The sequence below is a fragment of the Microcebus murinus genome, chromosome X (genome assembly GCF_040939455.1).
Source record: "Microcebus murinus isolate Inina chromosome X, M.murinus_Inina_mat1.0, whole genome shotgun sequence".
Lineage (NCBI taxonomy): Eukaryota > Metazoa > Chordata > Mammalia > Primates > Cheirogaleidae > Microcebus > Microcebus murinus.
Window position 1 is genome coordinate 86,924,245 of NC_134136.1, and position 23,815 is coordinate 86,948,059.

General features: G+C 38.0%; 1 protein-coding gene across 2 annotated transcripts in view; it reads right to left on the bottom strand.

The window, feature by feature from the left end:
* MID1 (midline 1) overlaps positions 1-23,815 on the bottom strand; it is a 331,494-nt gene that overhangs the window by 138,631 nt on the left and 169,048 nt on the right. The gene's annotated exons all lie outside the window — the stretch shown is intronic.

Consider the following 23,815-nt stretch of genomic DNA (forward strand, 5'->3'; position numbering starts at 1 on the left):
AGATGATTAGGAAAAAACATTTGAAAAGATTCCTTGGGTCGGGGGTGGGGGGGCGGCGTCAACAATGGAAACAGGCATGAAACACTGAACTACAGCATCAGATTTGTAGAACATGGCCTTTACATTGCTAGAATTCAAAAGATGATTTCTTTCTCCCATTTTAAATTTCTCACCCTTGAATAAATTCTAGCCCATTTCTTAGTTGGAGAAACCAAGGTTCCAAGAGGCAAATCTTTGGAGAGTTGTTACTTTGTGATATGGTCAGCACATGTTATATCTGCCATGTTCTTACTAAAGACTCACTGGGATCTGGGTTAGCAGGCACATGGGTGAGAGGATATTTTAAGGACAGATCATCTGAGAAAGGGCTAGGTGAGTCTGCAAACTCAACATTTACCAACCCTTGCTCTGTACTGCCCTCTTGTGATATCTAGGCTTCCAGCATGCCTCATGCCCAAAACCTTAAGTTGCCCCAAACTGTTGGACCATCTGCCCTCCAGTGTTTCTTGGCACCAATGCCAGGAGGTGATCAGGGAGAGAAGAGAATGCCAAAAAATGCAGATTTCCTTTCAGGAAGAAGCCAGTGTCAGAGGAGGAAGGAAAAGCCACAGAGTTTCTCTTTTGCCCTTTAACCCTGAGAGAGGGTAAGCCAATTGTTCACAAAGCTGCTGTTATCACAGGCCACACAGCTCACAAGGAAGCAAGGCAGTAGCGAAAATCTTCATCACTTTACGGTTAAGGCAGACTTTCTAAAATGGTGGCCTAAAGATGCTTACCCTAATCCCTGGAACCGTGAATGTGATGTCACTCCCCAGACTGTGTTGTGTTACAGGGCACAGTTGATGTCAGGAAGGGAGACAATGCAGGTGGGCCTGACCTGGTCACATGGAACCTTAAACACTGAGAGCTTTTCCTGACCAAGAGCAGAAGAGGAATTTAGAGAGATTCTGTGTATGTGAAGGACTCAATGTGCTGTTGCTACTTGGAGGAGATGGCCACATAGGAAGGAATGCAGATGTCCTCTAGAAAGAGTGGACTCCAGCTGACAGCTATCAGAGGAGCTCAGTCTTACAACTGTAAGAAAATGAATTCTGCCAACAACTGGAGTGAGCTTGGCAGCAGAATATGCCCCTGGGCCTCCAGGTAAGAGCCTAGTCTGGCCCACAGCTTGATTTCAGTGAGACCCTGAGCAGGGAACAGTTAGGCCACCTAGATTTTCAACCTACAGAACCATGAACTAATAAACAGGTATTGTTTTAACAGGTACATTTGTGGTTATTGTTATGCAACAGTAGGAAACTAATATACCTTCCCTTCTCTACAGCCATATTGATGGGTGGCATCCTGGCAATGTTTGTCGCCTAGGTCACAGACCCTGGTCAGTGATAATCAGTTCAACCTTGGGCCTCTGACCAACTTCTTAACTCTTCGAGAATCTACAATCAATCCTGCCAGACAAGTCCCAGCCCTAGACCTCTACTCCGACCAATTATCTCTCAGGAGGATTTTAATCACTTTCTACTTAATGATCAATTTCTCAGGGCTCTCCACCCTCACGCCCTACACCACCTGGTTTCCTTAGTGCTTAGCATCTTCTCCAGCCCATGCATCCATCTGGCATACTTCACTAGAGTTGTCTTTTACCTGCTTGGAACTTTTCTTTCTACATCTAGAACATGTTCATTCTGCTTCTCCATGTCGCCAAGGTACCCATTTTCCTATAATGGGCTGATCAAAGATTATGTGAGAAGATAATTGAAAGTCGGAATACTCTTCAATGTCTTAATTTTCCTGAATCTTATAGGAAAAATAGAAGCAGTAATGTGCTACGATCATATGCTGTGGTGGAAAGAGAAGGGGAGTAAGCATCAGACATGACCGAATTCGAAACTTTCCCAGTATTTTATCACCTCTGGTACCTCTTGCACATTTTTTAATCTTTCCAGACCTCACTCTCCTCATTTGTAAAAGAATAATTGTAATACTTAATTCATAGAGCTGCAAAGAGGAATAAAAATGTTACAGGCCCATATACCAGAAACGGCGTGTGCTAATACTTAAATATTACTGTGAGAAGAATTCAGGTAATCATTTGTATAACATACTTTCCATTTTTCAGAGGAGGTAGCTTTATAAATAATCTCTCGTATTATTGTAAGAACAAAGCCATCATTAACCTCCTATAAGGCAGAATTTAGCCTTGACAATTAGAGTACCGTATGATATGGACACAGTCATTTGACATTAGGATACTGTATCCTTTACTCTGACCAAGAATAAGGAAAGTGAGTTTTAGGATTAGGAAGAAAGTTCTGCAGCTGCCACATTTGTTAGGATATTTCTGTTGGGTTTTCTGTAAATTCGAATAAACCATAAGCCCCATGAAGGCAGGACGCATGTTTAATTCATCTTGAATATCTACAAGGACTGGCTGAGAACTGTGTCCTCAGTAGGTACTCACTCACTTCTTCACTTATTAATGCATTGAAAAATCAGTTAAAGGGTGAGATTTACGTTAGAAACTTGGTGAGCTTGACATTTTATTTTTTCCCTGAATTCTCTTATGTTCCTAGTGAATAATTATATGTTGAATTTTTCTTCTCATCCGTAGATCTTAACACTTCTCCAACAGAACCAAAGGGGGATAGCTGAAGGTTGGGGAGAGTGGGATAAATGAACCCCCATCTCCAGTTGCCTGCAAATCTTTACGTTCTTCAACTTCTGACTTGTGCTCAAATCTGAAAATAAGCCCCCAAAGTGTAATATAAAACAGTCAACATATTTCCAGTCCTTTTCTTCCTTTTGTATTTCTGGTTCATTACCCAGGATGCATTTCCAGTGTCCCAGTGGCCACACAAGCAGGAGTTATCTTACACCAACTGCTCCGTCCTGTCCAGGGTTTGAACATCAGGGACTTTTACTTACAGATTTGAGAGACCTGCTGGCTGAAGAGCTTTTCCCTTTCTGTAAATTACTTGTCATTAAAATAACAATGGATACACTCATTAGTCAAATTAAAGATCATCTATCTGGAAGTATATCAACTGCAAATAAAGCATAAAGAAGCATTGTTGATACTTTTTTTTTTTTTTTAATGTGGACCTAATGAATAACTTTGCTGTTAAACTTCAGCAGCCAGGGGCAATGAAAAATTCCCATGGCTTTAAAATTCACAGCCTTGGCAGACTTCTTAATGGACAAAGTTCAAGATATTCATAGCTTCCCTGACTTAAAATAAAAATCCCCAAACCACACAAAGTAGCATTATTATACTCTGAATACTCTTTAGAAAAGTTCCTGTTAGGTGATTTTTCATAATTTGCTAAAAAAGTTGACTTATATAATTTAGTCTCTCAATAGCTCAGCCTTTAGACATAATGTAGCATTATTACTTTACGTTGTACACTGGCTTAAGGAATTTAACATGCTTCACAACAACCTGCTGATTAGTAGAGTCCCTTTCTAAGTCATTACCCTAGAGCAGGGGTCTGCAAACTATGGCCAACAAGCTGCCTATGTGCCAAACCCAGCCCCCTGCCTGTTTTTGTGTGCCTCACAGGCTAAAAATGGCTTTTACATTTTTAAGTGGTTGGAAAAAAAAGTCCCCCCCAAAATTATTTTGTAACTTGTGATAATTATATGAAATTCAAATTTCAGTGTCTATAAATAAAGCTTTTTTGGAACACAACTACCTTCAATTGCTCACGTAGTTTATGACTGAGCTAAGGACTTTTGACAGAGACTGCACGGTCTGCAAAGCCCCAAATACTTACTATCGGGTCATTTACGAACTAGGATGCTGAACTCTGGCCTAAATTCATGTGGTATGAGAATGGTACAAACAGCTTGACACTTTGTCCCCTAATAGTCCAGGGTTGTCCATAGATCCTGGAAGTCACATGATCCTGCTCTGAACACAGCCCTTCTCTCTCTCTCTTTCTCTCTCTCTCTCACACACATTCTTTTCTAATTATTGGGACTGGGGAAAGAGGGGAGTGACTAATAGCCAAGGCCACGCCTATTCCCCATGGCTGCAGGAATATACTGCTTGTTGCCTTTAGACACATGGAATAGGAGTATTTCAATCTAGGATAAAATCTTCGTAACAATCAAGCAAGTGGTTCATGACCTTTTAACTACCAAGGACTACTTCTTTCTTTAAATGCTAGGTGCTGTGCTTATTGTTTTTAAAAACAGCTTTATTGAGATATAATTCACACATTACAAACACTTATTTCAATTGTACAATTCAATCATTTTTAGTATACTCACAGAATTGTGCAACCACCACAACCATCTAATTCCAGAGCATTTTCATCACCCCAGAAAGAAAGCCCACACCCATTAGCAATCACTCCCCATTCTCCATTCCCCCAGCCCCTGGAAACTACTAATCTACTTTCTGTCTCTATGAATTTGCCTCTTCTGGATATTTCATATAAATAGATCATATAATATGTGGCCCTTTGTGACTTACTTCTCTCACCTAGTATAATGCTTTTTAAAAGCTTTTCACTTTTAACTTCACAAATTCCCAGGTTTAGAATTAAGTATCTCATGAAACAATTATTGAAAAAGTAATTGTACAATATCCTTTAGGTTTTTTGAAATGCTGAAAAAAGCCCACAGACTTTTCTTACAGTCCATAGGGATGCCTGTGAGTCTGGGCAATGACATTCAGGGCATCACTCTGCCACCACATGCTCATTCTGTCATTTATCCCACAAATAATTATAGAGCACCTGCATACACCAAGTGCTACATGAAACAGGGAATAAGACATGGTCTCAGAGTTTCAGATCTAAGCTCTTCACAATCTTACCTTTCATTAGACACTGGCTTGATCCGCCAATCCCTAAACATCGTATTGCCAACACATTGTGTGTATGTATTTTCCAGAGTTTTAGCCATTTATATAAAAATTATGTGATTTCTTAAGATGTTCAAAATGATTTAAGTTGCCTTCAACTCTCCAAATATTTGAAGAAAGCTCCTGATTCCTTATCCCCTTCTTTTCCTACTTATCTGCCCACTTTTTTCTAAGTATCCACCTTAGGACTCCTTTTCTATTTGATTAATATTTTGAGTCCTTTAACACACCACAATAAGATATTGCAAGTATCCATGGGGCACAGACAAGTAAAGAAAGAAAATTCCCACTTTGTTCATTCATGATTTTTGTCTTGTATCTAGATGCTTGTCATCATGTTATTGTTCACTCACTAGCAAAGACTCAGCACTTCCATTCCAGAGGTAAGCTAGGCAAAGTCTCTGTGATCCAGGCTGAGAGCTTAAAATAGTGGCTTCAAGGTCACTGGGTATTAAAAACTGAATAGTATCCCTTTCCTCCAATCAGGTGAGTCTCTCTCATGAACAGATCTTTTACATGTTGGACATTTGTACTTACTAGCATTGCTTGATCCTAAAGGATAGAGTCAAAATCAAACACATCTGGGCATATTTAACCTGGAAAATGCCCTCAAAAGGCATATTAGCTTTGTCTTTGAAGGGCTGTCAGAGAACAGAGTAACTGCACGGACTCTGTTGTGGAGAGGAGGCCAAACCTGGGTGAAAGCAATACGGAGACAGATACAGATTTCATGGAAGGACAAACTTTGTCACTGCAAACGATCTCCTTCATTAGAATGAGACTCCCCCAAATCCCCTGTTGTGCTAGCATTCCTGGGGACCATTAGAAAGTGGTTGGTGGGGAACATGATAGAAATTGAACCAGGACAAAGTTTCAAGAGATGAACCAAAGACGTTTAACTCCCAGTGATGTAGATTCTGTGGCAAGGGTGATGATGAGGAGCTGGACCGGGGATATTTTGGGTTTAAAGAAGCTATAAGAGGGCTTAATCTCAAAGACTGGTATGCTTTTATAAGGGAAAAAGATGACATCTTAATGTCAACGCTAACATATTTTTACAGCACTTCTGCAGCAATTAAGCAAATGAAAAGGAAAGCATCGGTTAACATGTATAGGTACATGTTGGAGATTTCTAACCTGTCCAGATATTTCACATTACATTCTTTAAAAAAAAGATTTTTGGGGCCAAAAGCCAAAAGTAGTCTTTTGAAATTAAAAGAAAAGAGTATATGTATATACATGAATAAGTAATTACTATTTAAATATAGATTCTTAAAATGTATTTATGCCCAAACTTGCTTGATCATTAGACAAGAGCTGCATGAGAAAACTTGAAATTTAAAAACACAAGGCAGGGAAGGGGGAAAGGGCATTTATTGAAACCTTAAAATCTGTACCCCCATAATATGCTGAAATAAATAAAAAAAAAACCACAAGGCAGTATATACTTTATAAAGGAAAATCATAAACCACAGGGAGGAACCTATCTTGACATTAATTATGAAGAATACAATAATTTAAAATCTAGTAGGACTTCATTGCCTTAGGCCAGAACTAATCAGAAGTTCTCTTCATTTCTTGAAATTACATTTTCTACCCTTGGTTCAAAATTAAAAATCCCAAAACTATTGCACAGTTTGAAAAGCTTTTAGAGGGCTTTGTCATCGGAAAAAAATGAATTGCCTCTGCTATATACATTTTTAATGCTGACAATTAAATTATTTCTTATATTGAACATGCTGTCTTATCTTGTTACAACTTGAAGGGCTCCGATAAGATTTAGTACCGGATAGAGTATCTGTGAATCCCTACAACTTCAATTCTGACATTCCACTACATGGAAGTGACATTTTATCCTAAATAACCAATGTTACATTTTAAAATTTTACTTTCCGTTAATTAATTCAGTAATACACACATTCGACACAGATAAGTAAGTTTTGTGCTAGGCACTGAGGACATTTAGACCATCCACTGTAAAGGTTTCAAAGACTCATTTACAGAGTTGTTTAACAGTATTGCCAAAAAATTGAAGTCTCACCTAATGGGTGCAGTGTGCACCGTCTGGGGGATAGGCACGCTTGAAGCTCTGACTCAGGTGGGGAAAAGGCAATATATGTAACCTAAACATTTGTACTCCCATAATATGGTGAAATAAAAAAAAATTTTTAATTGAAGTCGTTTTTTTCTTTATTGACATTTTATGGACTTGCTAATCTGCCTGTCAGTTCTAGTTGCAGCTTTCTCAGACGAGAACACTCAGCTGCTATCATAACCTCAGCAAATCAACCCTCATTTGTGAGATATTGTAACCCTAAAATGTTAACTTATAAATTCCTTGCACATAAAGGAATAAAGAAAAGCAACAATGAGCATGGTGGGGGACCAAGGTGACATTATTAGTTTTATCCTGTGAATGACACAGTCCCTTTAAAATATAGAGCTTGTTAGGCAATATTGGAAATTAGAGGCATGTTATTTGGAGTTCTGTAGCAAAGGATTGCTACAGAACTCCAAAAATGAAAGAATCTCTTACTTTGTAGGAAACATAAGGGCTCTGTAGGAAGGGAAAGTGCACATGATGTGACTATAACATAGATCTTAAATGAAGTCACGGGAAGGATGCAAGAAATTACAATGTTATAACTTTATAACAGAGAGATTTTCTGGAGGAATAGAAATTATATGAAGAAAAGTTGCACCATTTCCTTCAAGAAGGGCGATTTTAGCCTAGGCAAGTAATTTGTATTTTCACTTTAGAAGTTAAAATTCCTCTATGTAATCCTATAAACAAAGGAGGATCATTTTCTTGGCTCTTACTGCTATAATGTTTCTTCTTCCAAAGCAATCTCTCAACATAATCTACAATCCCTTTGGGCACTTTTTAAATGGAGTCAAGCATTTTCAAAATAGTGTTAAGTATTATTTGTCAAGCTATGAAACAAATACCTTTACAAATGTATTCTATTATTTGGGGAGGGGTCAATCTGCATTTCAGTGTATTGTTCTTGGTAAATTTTCTTATTAAACTTATATACTCAAGAGGCTTTGCTGTATTGAAGTGTTGCTTGACTTTAGTCAGCTGGAATCATAAATGCATAGAAAAGAATGAGAGAGCACTTCAAGGCACACCCTTGTCTAGAAATGGTGATACCTCCAGGCAGTTTATAAATCTCTATTCCCAAGAAAGGAATGCTTCATTTTGGATTGGGTTAGCATTCCTGGGGGATTCATATTGCAATACAACTAAATGGTGGATTTTACGGTCAGGGCTATAGATAACAGTGAGTGAATGATAACTACCATCAGACTCTTCAGAATATAACAATTTGTATTCTGTTACTAATAAAATAAGGGAAGGATAAAAAATAAAAGTAGAATTTAAATTGTATAACTGATGCAGGGATATTTTATTTTTCACAAGAAGTTATAATTTTCTCCAGGCAATTTGTAATTTATATGTAAATATAAGATATATATTTTAATTTTATTACAGATAAGAATATATATATTACTTATATTATTTCAAACAATAACTATTTTCACCCTATTTTAATTCTAAAGTAGAAATATATGATATACTAAGTATGATAAATGTAAATATATTATTTTTACCCTGTAAATATATACTTATAATATAAAGTAAAAAATACAAAATATTTTCTAAAATTTATATAAAAAAGTAATTATTTTTATCATATAAGCATAATTTAAATTTTAAAATGCTATATTTTCTTTGGCATGTTTTGCAATTCTTTAAATATCTTTTAAGTTCTCTACCATTAGAGAATTTGAAGATAAACACACTGAATCAAAAGAAGATCCAGAAATTGTGCCCATTTCTCTATAAAATTCTCTATGCATATGTAGATATACTCAATTTTATCAGGTATTTCATTAAATTTTATATCTGCTAAAATAATCACGATATCCAATAAAAGTGATAAAATGTCAGTATGAAGTAAAACAAAACCAGGTTTGCACGAGTTTTGTTTTTAATTATTAAAAACAAAATTAAATAAATTAAATTATATTAATATAATAATAATTATATTAATAATTAAATAAATTAAATTATTTTCGATTTGTATTTTAAAGCATTGAATATAAGCTCTTTAAGAAACAAAGGTTGATATCTTTTTCTATTAACCACTAATCTTTAGCCATAATGTGCAAAAACAAATTTGAAGAGATTGGTAGTTATCAGAAGTGACCAGGTGGGCACTGAAACCTGACCCCTGGTAGCAAGGAGATTCTCATTAAGTTTCAGCAAATCTAGCAAGCTAACTTGAAGCCTGAGAGTCTCCTTCTCTTCTACCTAGACTAATGATTCTGAAAGGAGAGTTTGTTTCCCCCCAGTGGACATTTGGTGATATCTGGAGACATTTTTTGTTGTCATACTTTAAGGGGGCGGGTTATTGGCATCTAGTGGGTGAGGCCAGGAATGCTGCTAAACATCCTACAGTGCACAAGACAGCCTTCACGAAGAATTATTAAAACCCCAAATGTCAGTGCCAAAGTTGAGAAACCCTGACTTGGAAGAATCTAGATTGGATGTTGGGAAACATTTGGGATTCAAGCCCAAAGAGCCTGTTTATGTATGTTTGTGTATTTACACACATTTACATGTATATTGACAATGGAAATAGATCATGCCCCTATTTAACTTATGCAAATGCAAAGGCAAGGGAAAATGTTGTGGAGAGAATTTAAGTAGCCTTAGCAATTTTTCCTGATACATACTCAATTTCCTATTCCCTAAAGTATAGTTATGTGTGTGTGGGGGGGTGCCTTTTCCATGTCTTGAGCAAGTATCAATTCTCTGCATTTCTTAGAGTATAAATTGAAGGCCAGTCTAATGTTTGAAGATGTATTTTGTACAACACAGTTCCTTTTTTGCTGTCAATATTTTATCCAGGGATCAACCAAAGATGCAACAATCACAGGTATTTTTGACAATTCAGTCATGCACCAAGATAGGCCCATTTGGGTATGAGAATTTTACCTGGGAGGTACTGAACACACTTCTACTGGATTATGAAGTATCTTTTTCACTTTTTAAAAGCCAATACAAATGAGATAACACTACACACTACCAGAATGGCTAAAATAAAAATAGGGACGACACCAAATGCTGGGGAGAATGCAGAAAAACTGGATCACTGATACATTGCTGGTGAGAATGTAAAATAGTTCAGCCTCTCTGCAATACAGTTTGGCAGTTTATTAAAAACTAAACATGAACTTACTACATGACCCAGCAATTGCACTACTGGGCATTTATCCCAGAGAAATGGAAATTAACAGTCACACAAAATCCTGTACACAAATGCTCACGGCAAATTTTTTTGTAATAGCCCCTAACTGAAAACAACCCAAATGTCCTTCAACAAGGTGAATGGTTAAACTGTGGCACATCCATACCCAGAGTGTTACTCAGCAATAAAAATGAAAAAATGACTGATACATGCAATGACTTGGATGAACCTCTGGAGAATTAAGCTGAGTGGAAAAAAATGTCAATCTCAGAAGGTTACATACTGTATGCTTATATTTATATAATATTCTTGAGGTAACAAAATTGTAGAGATAAAGAAAACAGATTACTGGTTGCCAAGGGTGAAGGATGGGGCTCAGGGGTGGGTGAAGGGTGCAAGGGACCTCCCAGTGCAGTTTTTTGCAACTTCCTACAGATCTTGAAAATTATTCAAAATAAAAAAAATTAAATTATATTACTGTGCCAACAGAGCTCTGTGAAACAAGATCATCCAAATGGTCACATTCACAGTTATAGAGTTGGTCAGCATTATGTTCTTAGTCCTCTGTAATGGTGACTCTTGGCACCATGCCCTCTAAAATGGGTTCTTTTCCATTTCTACCTTCTGTATTTACTGCTCTTATTTATTATTTTTGTCTTTGCTTTAAAGACATAAATACATAAACACAAGTATAAATGTAATTTCATTTCTGAGCATAGTTTTAAATATAAGGTGTGTAATATTGTAAAAGAGTTTATTATAAAGAATAAGATAGATGAAGAAGAAATGCTTTTGCAGATTTATAATATAAAAACTAGAGATAAGTGATTATGTCCATTAATGACATTTGGTATTGTTTTAGCATTTAGGAGAATCTGTCCTATAAGGGTATATAGTTTTTAGCAACAAATTAGTTTTCTTACACTTTACAGGTATATTTAAACATGTATATGCACACACACATTTGTCTAAAGAGAAGCTTTGGATTATTATAGCCATTTAAGACATTATTCCACTGTGTGTACATGTGTATACATACATGCCTCTGTGTGAGTGGGTGTGTATTCATTCAGAGGCTAAGAGGTGGAAATATCCATAAAACCCAGATTTCCCTGAAACTTTAAATTTGTTTCTAGAAAAAGAGAAGGTAACCTGACATTTCTTAAGTGCCTAATATGTAACCAATACTATGTTAAGTGCTTTATATATCATTTTTATATATAATCCTTCATTTAGCCATTACATGAACCCTGTGAGTTGTCCATAGCATTTTAATTTTATAGGTAGGGAAACTGGGAAGAGTGAAGGAATCAACCCAAGGTCACAGAGCTAAGAAGTGGCACATTAGGGTCTTTACCCAATGGTCTCTGATATAGTGCTTCCAAATTTATTGCCTGGAGTGATATTTTTACTAAACACTTCTTTGTCAAAATAACATCAAACACCATTATACTAGACCTTGAATTTCCATTTTTTCTTTTTGCCTTTTTTAAAGAGAAATGACTTTGTTCAAATGAAATTTTAACCAGGAGTCCAGTATTTTGGAAGAGTAGAAAAGTGGAAGAAAATATCTGAGCTCTTCCTGCTACAATGGTAGGAAACTACAAGGTGGTTCTTGCTCCCTCATCTCTTCCTTTTTCCTGTGTCTGGCCAACACTCCTCCCTTCTGTTTCAAGCAGCTCTGCAGAACTCTTAGAACTCTAAGGGGCAAGGTCAAGACACTTCATTGGACTACTATTGGGAGGAAATCCTTCCTGGGTCTCCTGCATCTTTGCACATATTTTGAGCAGAGGTACTAACTGCCTTTGTTCCAAACTCCCATTTCAATGACTTTTGAATAGGGAACAGCGTTAGAAGAGAGAGAGAGTGTCTCCCTCCAGAGCAATGGGCAGGCATACTTACTGCCCATTAAAAGACTCAGGTTCCCTCGGCTCAGGATTCCACATCTGTGAGGCAAACCCACCACCTGTACAGAATCCACCCAAGCTTCTCTATGTTGCATTGTAGGAGACCAGAATATGCCACCCCAAATATGTCACTTTGGCATAAAAATTATTTTGAGCTGATTATTTTAAGAAATACCATATACAGGAGTAGCTCTGAGAATAGAGTACAAGTTTCCCTTTTGTAAGGAAAATTTATATCTATAAAAAGAACCCTTCATTTGCAAGGGTACCTCCCTCTCTGTACCAGGAAGAGAAGAGTGACTGTCAATCCAAGCAACTCTTACCAATGGAAAAGGCACTGGCTTAAATGTGTATAGCAAACCTTCCCCTTGTTTACAGTGCTTTTCCTGGTTACCTTCCCATAACTTGCCTCCCCATATCATTCTTCCTCTGTTTTAATTGAAGATGGTATTTAAACTCAAGTTCTAGCCACCTCTTTGAGTTTACTCATCCCTGAGTTTCTCCCATAATCTGTTTTTTTATAACAGGGCCCCCGGTAAAGAACCTAGAAGGGTAGGAGGAAAAGGTTCTTTCCCTCACCTACACTATGTGGCACTTGAGGGCAGAGAGACCCAATGTGAACATTAAACTCATGCTACTTGCTGTGGCATGAGTAACAAAGTCCTTTTACTCTGACCCAGGAGTCTCATGTCTTCTGCCAATATCCAAGAAACAGTGGCAGGATAATTGTTAATGTGAAAGTATAGTAAAGTCTTAGGCCCTTCACAATTCTTGACTACCACCACTCTATAACGTAATTAACACATACTTATATAATGCTCTGTATCAGGTGTTATTCTAAGTGGTGGACAAATACTAACTCAATTAATCTTCATAATGACACTATAATATAGGTACTATGCCTACTATTCCCATTTTACAGAGGAAGTATCTCCCATCACACATGATTAAGTAGTTAGATCACTAATATAAAATGATAAGTATTTGTGCTTATTTATGAGAATTTAATAATTTTATTACTAAAAGAATAAACATACATTGAAAAACTCAGCACATGTTCTCCTATTATTCTTGATCATAAAGGCCCAATCTTCAAAGCTGATACCAAATAACCCCAATGTGCAGAAATATTAAAATCACTCTTACAAATGATGCACCCTGATATCTGGTATCTGAGAGGAAAAGTGAAGACTATTTTCTTAAGACTCTTGCAGGATCCTGAATATTTAAGGTAGAACTTCTTGTTTCCTTAAAAGAAGGTCATAATTCCAACAAACTGAGGACTAACAACATAAGCACCCTCCTGGAATTAGACCCTTGGCAGCAAGGGGTTAACATTTTGGAGGCTATTTGTGCTTTACCAAGCTAAACTCCCTAACTTTCATTGGCTAGAGAATTGAAGAGAAAGTGGAATGGAAAGAAAGGCCTAGGAATCTAGACTTTCACAGGAATATTTGTTGCAAACTAGCTCCACTTCCATTCATGAAAGATCTTTAGAATTGACTACATTACTATGGAACTCACTTTCAGATTATTTCCAACATATTTGTGGAAAGTCCACAAGATATATTACTCTGGTGAATTATTTATATAGAGAGGCTAAAAAATGAGTATCAAGAACAACCCTAAACAGAAGATGTGAACAGACATTGCACAAGAAATGAAAATGGCCCTCTGGTTGTTGCAAAGATGCTCAACATCACTCAGAAGAAAAATACAAAACTACACAGAGATAGATAGCTCTTTTCATGTATCAGATAGGCAAAGATGCACAAGTTGGATAACGTACTTTATTCGTGAAGCTATGGGGAAGTACTCTCATACATGCTGGTTAGACAATTTTACTTATTTATCAAAATTAGAAACTGCATTCACCCTTTGAACAGTCCCACTTCTGGAGATTTATAATACAGATACACTTGCCCCATACAAACTGATGAACATAAGACTTTTCAGTATTTCATTGTTTTAATGTCAAAAGATTGGACACACCCCATCTGACTAGTAAGCGAAGGGTCAAATCAATTATGATACATTGTCACAATGGAATTCTATGCAGTCATGTTTTGTTTTTTTAAAAGAGGAAGCTCTCTATGCACTGTTATGGAAAAATCTCTAGGATGTGTCATAGAGTGGAAAAAATCAGGGTACAGGTACAGAATAGTGTATGTGGAAGGCCATTATTTACGTAAGATTAGGGAAATATATTTGCATTTGCCTATAGCAATCAGAAGAATTGCCACAGAAATGGATCTCACTACAGGAGACACACCAGTACACTATAATTCACAACTTTTGGCAGCTTAGGAGTGACAATGTTTATATACCAATTAGGGATTCAAGAAATTCTCTAAAGAAGTTTTTCTTCGGGATGCTAGTATTCAAATAAGCATAAAGATCAGACATGGAATATAATACTCTGAGATGACTGTTTCAAACAATGTTTGAAGCCCCCTGGGATCACACAATTAGGACTTGTGCCTATCCCAATTACTTTCATACTGTTTCTTTAAATGATCCAAAGCTAATCAGCAATTTACCTGGTTAAAATTCAGTTGGTTTGGTTATGCTTTGAAGAGGGCACTCCCTTCTTATGTTTTCTGCATTCAGACAGAGGATTTGTAAAGGAGCTAACAACAAAGGGATTTTTAACCTTCAAAGCCTTAATTAGAAAACAAGAGCAAATGGTAGATTTTTGAAGAGGCACCATAAATACATATTCTTGTAGGCTTTTGCCTATTACATTTGTTAATAAGGAATGCCAAAACATGCGCACCAAAAAGCGTTCAAGGTCTTTTGGTAGCAAATTATACTTGTAAATTTGAGGCAAGTTGATTACTAGAAGAACTCACACTCTTTGAAGATTAGAACTCAAAAATGTATGAAAGAATTAAATGGTTCTTTCCCCTAGTGATATAAAGTATTAAATGGTAGAAAAAAATGTGTTCGAAATCAACTGAGGAAATAATTCATTTTGAGAAGTATTCAATAAAAATGTTCAATAGGAAAAATATGTTAAGCCAGTTTCTACTGGATGAGGAAGTAAAGCAGAAACATGAAAAAGGCAAACTTAAGGATGATGGGTTGGGAAATGTCCATCAGCCTCATGGTTTTATTTTTTTGTTATTCAGCTATGGCAGTTCTAAGCACAGTAATCTATTCCATCCCCATAAGACAAAGAAAGGAAGACTAATTTTGATCAGCAGAAAACTGGATGACCTCTAGGAACCCCATTCAAGAGGGCAGTGGCTCTGGATCAAGGAGAAATGAATGCCTTTGAAGATGCATCTTAGATTGTTTTGTTAATACATGAAATCCTCTTGCTTTATAATGCATAGGTCTCATTTCAAAAGAAAAATGCAAGTCAATGAGGATTAGTTTGGCTCCTCGGAGGTCAGAACTAAATATATAAAACTAATAATATGACACTGGAATAAACAAGAATGTGAAATTGCTCATCCGAGGAGATGATGTAACTAATACTGACATAATTTCCAAGCAGAAAAGCAAAACTAGGTCAAAGCACGTTGGCCTAACATAATAAGCATTTTTGCTTCCAGATTTTTACCATGTAGGCTGTGTCTGCAGGCATTAATGTCTTCTGTTATCAATGTTTGAGGCTGTCACAAACAATTCACATCTTATCACTCTTTGTTAGTTAAACCAAAACAATGTAGTTTACATGTGAACTGTTCAATTCTGACAGCTGAAATGTTAGAAAGGGGAGAAGTATTCAGAAAGTGTCTCCTCCAGACTGAGAAGCATCAAGCAATAAATATTCATTATTTAATAGTCTACTATCATGTTTTTATCTACTCAGAAAGTCATACCCCTCTCAATTATTATGCCTTTTTCCCTTCTCTCGCTCAGAGCCCTATAAAAAGGGCAGCAGCATCAATCTCCTTAGCAATTCTCTTTAAACACTGACCACTGAAAAGGGCTGATTCACTCACCAAATAGCCAATTTTTCTCTTCCATTCTTCCCATCATACATTGACTAAAAGAATTCACACTTTCTTCTCCCTTGTATTTATTCCATTTCACTTTCCTGCACTAGTTCCCCAAAGCATAGCTATTATAATTAATTCATGGAAAAAATGATTTATTTCACTACCTAAACTTTCTTCTACATAAACACAATCCTCCTAGTTTTTACTGTCTGACATTTTCATACTTATCTAAAATCCAGAGTAAAGACCACATACACAAAAGTAGCACAAAACCCAAATATAAGCTCATTTGACTATTTCAATTTTTCTGAGAGTATTTTCCCCTAAAGATGATGCAGTCTTTCCTGATTCAACTCATTGTAAACCATCAACCCAGTCAAATTGTCTTGGAACTTATTAGCACATTAAATGATAGCACATGATCTGAAATCATCCAAATTATATATCTCTTTCTAGAAGGCATGTAGTACAGTCACAAGAGAATGAAGTGGGGAGTCTAGAAGACTTCTGTTCTAGGTATAAACTCCCTGCTTGGGGGTAAAGTGTTTGTGTTAAAATTTCAACCCATGAATGCCAAACTTTTAACCAGCACGCTTTGTCTGAATTCCCGATACATCTCCTATAGAAAATTTAATCCTTTGTAAATAAGTAAATTTGGGTCTATATACTGCTTTATCTGGCCTTTCATCTAGTTATTTTTAACTCAGTAGGGCATTCAATGAATTCAATTTATCCACAAATAACTCCCTTCTCCCTAATTGTTTGGGGAAGATCACTTCAAGACACACACAACAGAAGCAACATTTCAAAGCTTGACATATATTATAGTCTACCACATAGACCCTTTGAAAATATTAGTCCTGTTGTTTCCATTAACTATTAAATGTCTCTGAAATTTCTATGTCATCATTTCGACCATAACTCTCAGTCTGTCACACCTAGAAGCCATGAAAATGCTTTGTCGAGCACATGTCTTGAATTTCACTGTAAAAAATGTGGCCACCACCTGCATGGAATGGAAAACTTCAGTGTTCTCCCAGACACAATCTCTCAGTTGCTGAGTGACCTTGGGCACGTCACTCACCTGGTGAAATAAAACTACTGCGCATGGGCCCAAGGCCTAAAAAATAGGGCTGGGCCCAATGAGAGCAAGGAGCAGATTCTATCTTATCTATTAGGCTTTGAGCTATTGAAGGGCAAGTCCCACTTCTTAATCTTTTCTGCAGCCCCATCAAACAGAGTATAAGCCAAGCTGCTTGCCACATTCTGGGTTGTGTTTTCACCCAGGACACAATGGAATGGATTACACGGGTTAAGTAATCGCAACATATGTTAATTTTTTTCTCATATCAATCTACTTATTCCTTGCTGTTTCCTGGAGTTTTCCAATGCCCTTTCTTCCTCATATCCTCTGTGATTTTAAAGATCATTTTACATTCTCTTTCCTACTAAAATTCATCTAGCATGTGCCCATAAAACATTTAATGATTCTTATTTTGTGCCAGACACTGGGTTTGGGGACTCAAAAGTAATTAAGATGTGACTCTTGCTCTTGAGAAACTCAGTCCCAAGACAGGCAGATAAACAATTAACTGGAAATATATACACCATCTCAAATACTCACATGGATAAGAGGACGCTACAGCTATTTCCTTTCCATTTATTCTAATCCAAGTAGATGGTGCTCAGCATAGAAAGAGCATACTTACAACCCAAACCCACAAATGCCATCATTCTCTCTCACTTGGCCCCCTATGACTCCCTGGTTGTTACTCACAAAAACCCCAGTGAGTCCAGAAGTTCAGGCAGGATGCTGAGAAAGAACAAGTAAAGAGGTCTGACCCACAGGCAGACATACTAGCAAGTCCTGTCAGCTAAATATTGTCCCTGAAAGGGCAATCATGTGTTTTGCAGCTCCAGGCTCCATTGCTTGAAATTTCCCCAAATAAAGATTCATCCTAAAGGTTAAAGGGCTAAGAGTCACAAACCTTAGCTCATCCATATTGCTTTTATCCCAACATATGGTGGAGACCATTGTCTAGAGGAAACAGGAGTGTGGTTGGGAGGTGGGGAAGAGGAGGGTGGGAAGGTGAGCAATTACGAATTTACCGTATATTAGGACGGGCCTGGGGGAGGCGCCCCAGTGAGATATCCAGAAGATATCGGAAGGATGGAGAAAGAAAGGTGAAACAAGTGCAAGCTTTTCTATTTCAAATATTGCCAAGACTGGTGTTACAAAAAGTATGGCAATTCTTTCTCCTTCTATGTGTCTATCCCATATAACATGGTGGGCATGTCTTCAAAACTGAGAATGTACTCTTACATTAATCAGATTAATTATTTTTCAAAATAGTGTTTTCAGATTGTCCCAATCATGGCATCATTTCTCATTGGAAAATGTTCTGGGTTTCAAACAACAAACTCTTAAAATATAAAGCATACTTACATTGAGGACTGCCTATGAGTTATTTTTCTCTATTTAGAAAAATAAATTGAATTACTATTTAATAATTATGATAAATTTATTTTACCTAGGAAATCATAAATTTCTACAAATGGACATGTAGGTAAAAATTAACTAATTTTCATAATTAGAAATCATTTCTCAAGTCTCCTATATTCAGTAAAGTTTTGGATACCATCAATTTTTCAAGTGGGTTCCTATCCATACAATATAGATAGTAAGAAGCAACCATTTTGCCCATGAATAACTTATTACATTGTGCTACTGGTACAATAAGTTGTACATCAGGTCAAGAGTTCTTTGATGGTGGGGACCATATCAAAATCATGTTTAGGGCCCCAAAAGTGGCCTGGCATGTAATAATCACTTATAATGTAGCAGAATACATTAATTCTGTAAGTGCTCAGTAAATGTCATTGAATGATATGAGAAATGAAGTACAGGCTGGACATGGTGGCTCATGCCTGTAATCCCAGCCCTCTGGGAGGCTGAGGTGGGAGGATCGCTCGAGGTCAGGAGTTCGAGACCAGCCTGAGCAAGAGCCAGACCCCATCTTTACTAAACATAGAAAGAAATTAGCCCAACAACTAAAAATATATAGAAGAAAATTAGCCGGGCATGGTGGTACATCCCTGTAGTCTCAGCTACTCAGGAGGCTGAGGCAGAAGGATTGCTTGAGCCTAGGAGTTTGAGGTTGCTGTGAGTTAGGCTAACGCCACAGCACTCTAGCCCAGGCAATAGAGCAAGACTCTGTCACAAGAAAAAAAAAAAAAAAAAAGAAAGAAACTCATCATAAATAGTTGACTGAACATGAAACCTTCAACATTCACTTGTACTACAAATGATCAACACCTCTTCCATGTTTACTCAGAGCCTCTCCTTTTTGGCATGAAACAGATACGTTATTTGGTTGGTTTTTGTTTTGTTTTGTTTAGGAAAGTCCTCTCTAGGCATTTTTACCTGTGCCTCAATTTTCTGAGCTCTTTAACACCATCTGACCTTCTGTAGGCCATTAACCATCCTGATCTTGTATCAATGGAATATTTTCCTCCAGAGGGGGTAAACAAATCTTGTGGCTCCAGATGGGTCCCTAATATTGTGTCTTTTGGTTTAAGAAATTTCTAGAACATACCAGTTTATAAGACTAAGCAAACAACCTTCTAGAACAAAGCCCCTGAGATGTGTTTTGTGTGAAATCAAAGGAGTTGATAATGAGCAGAATTTTCCCAATAAACTGCCCCATATCTAAACAGAGATTAGATTGCTGTTTGACCTGGCTTTATCGCCCTTTCTTTAATCACAGTGCATTTGATATTCTCTTCCTTGAATGAACTCGTTTTCATATAGCTTTGGTCACAAGATTAAAGAATCGCTCAACTAATTGTTCCAAATAAGCAGAGCAATTCTCTTGGCTCTGCCTCAGGCTTCCAGCAGTGGCGTCCACTGCCTGATCTTCCACCGTGGAAACTTCAAGCCTGACCCCTGCAGGTGGATAACTGAAATGCACACCTCCAATCAGATCCTGGTCTTTCAAAGTCCTATCATGTTCTGAAAATAAAAACATTCACACTAAGTACAACAGGGATATTGATGATATTGACATGGTATGCTGTACTTCCCTTTCATTGCATAAGTTGCTTTTGGAGAGTAGCAACCGCTTGATTAAAAATAATTTAAATTACATCTGCAAAATACTCTGCTGTGGTTTAGTCAAAAAATTCTTTTTGACTATTGAGAAAAATCCGAATGATTTGGTTGAACAGAAATCCTCAAATCATGTGGGTTAAAAATGTCCTAATTTGTCCCCACCTTTTTCTAATCAAACAAATTACTCTTTGTCCGGTAACTAAATCCTCCCCCCCTTTCACCAATGCACAGCCCAGGTTTCCATAGCTACCTTAGATGTCTATTTACCACACAAACGATCAAAGCCAGGAGACATCCACATACACATTCAGCCTTAAAACTTGCTGGAATGTCTGCGGATAACATGCAGCTACCAATTAACGGATTTGCTCGCAGCCTATCCAGTCCACAGCCAAGCAAACTACTAACGCAAATTATAATGACTCAAAAAAATTATTTCAAAATAGCCAACAAGGATCTTTAAACTGACAGCAAGTCTTACAATTATAACATTTCCTGAAAGAGATAGCAGGAAAGAAATTAAAATTTTAACATATGTTGAAGACATTGAGCTCTCTAAATCGTGCAAAACTTAAAACATCTGTTGAAAGGGATACATTTTTTAAAATTCTGGTAAGTTATTGTATCTTCCTTCCTATCAGATGTCATAAAAGCTGCCTGATCTTAGCGTTGGGACAAATGAGGACAGAAATGCCTTCTGAACTTTTAAAGGCTTGACTTTCAAATGAAGGAAACCATACAATATATTTGGGACACTATGTGCCGATTACAGAATGATAACAAAAAGGATGTTGTAGGAGAGGTTCTGCTTTAATCCCCAGAATGCCATTTGATATCCTAAACCAGCACAGGTAGTCTTTCTGGGTGGGTGAGTATTCATCCCCGGACTTGCCCCTAACTTGCTCTGTCTCTTCATACTTAACCTTTCTCTGCCTTTGCCTCACCATTTGCTCAATGAGGATCAAATTGCCACCTCGTTCTCTCCTGGGAATGTGGCAGAGAATAAATAGATCATGTTTATAAAGGGCTTTCTAATCCTCAGAGGAAAGATTAATACGAAGACTTTCATTATTAAGCCAGATGTCCTTGGGCATTTTAATTCCAATCTAAAGAATGCAGAACGAGCTAATCAAACGGAGCCACAGCTTCCTTGTAACAGCAGCATCCTAGCCTTGCAAGAATTTAGCAGCTACGTGACTTGTTTTAGTAGATCAGAAATAGAGCACCCACCTTCTTCTCTTAGAGTTTTTTCTAAAGTTATCAGGATGTTAAAAACACAAAAATATGTCTGGTAGGTAATTTTGTCTGGAGGATCTGATCTTTTTTTTTTTTTTTTCCCAGCTCAAGAATGAACTATTTGTTCTTCTCATGTTTAGGGACAATGGATGGCTTGCTATTTGGGGAGGATATTTGCAGTTGTGGGAATGCCACAGGCAAACCTGTTGTTTTTGGCTGGGCTTCTAGAACAGGTGGCCATGCCTTTCCTTTTGCCTGGGAACACAGCAAATTCCTTCTCAAGGAAGATTCAGGAAAGTTTCCCATTTATGATCAGAGTGCAGAGAAAGGCTAGCACATACTTTAAAATTATTTCCTGATAAAGGCGAGTCAGGTCTACACTTTTCTTTGGCTTAACTCAGCGTGGCCTTAGGAACCCTCAAAGAATACTACACCGCTCCTTTTCTGCCAACCTGGCAGAAGCCCAAACCCCTCTGACTCTTATAGCCAGTCAGGCAGCTTTCTAATTCTGCTGGCAATTTCTAGCCACCCAGAATATCTGGCTATCAGTGGCAGGGGGCTCTTCTGGCCTGCCACACCATTGTTCAGCATTTGTGCAGCCCTAGGGACAGATCACTCATCAGCGAAGGGATTGAATTTCATTGCTGAGCTGATGACACACGGGCCTGTTTGATAGTTAACCCTGCAAATCCAGCCAGAGTTGCCAGGCTGAGATGACAAATTGGCTGGTGGGTGCAATTCACCCTGCCTGGATGCAACAGTCAGGTTTCCCCAAGGGAAACTCAAATCAAGTTGGGATTAACCCATGCCAACAACACTACCATCGTATTCCTCCCTACATTCTTTTTCTGGCTGCTGTGGAAAAATGTGTGAGATTCCTGAAACCCCGGACTGTCTGTGTTCTTTGGATGGACAATGATCCTCTCCCTCTCTTCCATCTCCTCTTCCCCTCCACCTCATCCCACCCTCTTTTCAAGTCCCAGATGGGCCAAAAAATTATTAGATATACAGAGCTGTGGGATAAAACGTTGCCCATTCATTAAATAACTAAGGAGTTACCACATGTGTACTTGTGGCCTTAAAACTTCAATACTGGGCTGTTTTCCAACTTCACTTGAATGCCACAGCAAGCTAAGCATGGGAAAAACCATCCCAAGCTCGGGACAGCACGCCTTGGGCATCAGGCACGGGAAGTGCCACCGTTCTGGAGGAGTTGTGTGGGAACAGGGATTCTGGAAATTGAGCTCAGACACCACGGAGGAAAGGACAGGTGGCTCCGCACAGGATCAAATGACTTCTTTGTTCCAGCTAAAGATCTTTGTCAAACATTTTTTGCGTTCCTCTTTTTCCTTTTCAATCCTTTCCATTTAGCCTTCTCACTCCTTTTCCCTGTCATATTTTACTACACTTTAAAAGAATGAGGTTGGACTGTGTGTTTGCAGAACTTAAAACGAGCCTCCACCCCACAGTCCCTAGCAAGGCAAGGGCAGTTCATTGAAAGCACACGACACTTGCCCGTCCGAGTGTGCTTTTCTGCACTCACGGAAACTTGCCAAGCACACTTGCTTAGGGAGCAAGCCATGGGACAAGAAGGCAGAGAGGGTCTTTGCGCCTGACCATTTGGTGGGGGCTCTGCCTCACCTTCCAAGGCTGCAGAAAGGGGCAGAAAGTTCTAAATCTCCCGCCCCGACCCCTAAATGGAAGGTTCACTTCCCCGAAAGAGTGCAGAGCGGCGGGTGCCCAGCCTACTTAGAAGAAAAAGTGAAGAGCTTTTCTGGTGGCGATACAGATGCTGACTTTCCCACCCAGATTTACTCAGAGCTGGCATGAGCAATATCACTCCTCTTGTAACTCCCGCCCTTCCCAGCCTACTGGTATGTTCTTCCAGTCTTGTCCCATTAAATGAGTATTGATCCTGATATTTAAATATTGACATAAGATTTTTCCATAACTTTGACTGAGTTGGAAATTACACCCTCTTCCCGGCTTCCTACATTCACTTATTTTCCTTCCTTTTCTTTCTTAACAACAAGGCTATAAACCTCTGCCGGGGCCGATAAGGAATTTTATCATCATGCCCCAGAGCCACGGAAGAAGCTGCTGGTTTAGGATTCCTTTCAAAGCCTCATTTAGGTAATCCCCGAGCCCTTTCTCCGCTCACTACTTTCAGAGTTGTCTTCTCACGTCCAGAAGCAATAGTTTCCAAACTGCTTGAATAGAAAAACAAATCTGCATTTTCCTGGAAGGACTATCTGTGCTCATTTCAAGCTAGTTCCGCCTTCTTAGCCAGAAACACAGTAAATGCTCAGAATGTGAAGCCAAAATGAGATAAGCGGCCCCGTGTAATTCTTTTTCAGGATATTCAGTTGTCTTTATTCTAGCCCAAAGCATAGGGTAGGGGCTAAAAGCTCAAGATAGATCCCGCACAATACATTCCAGGGGCCGCAAACTGGAATTGATTTACATATATTCTACCAACCGCT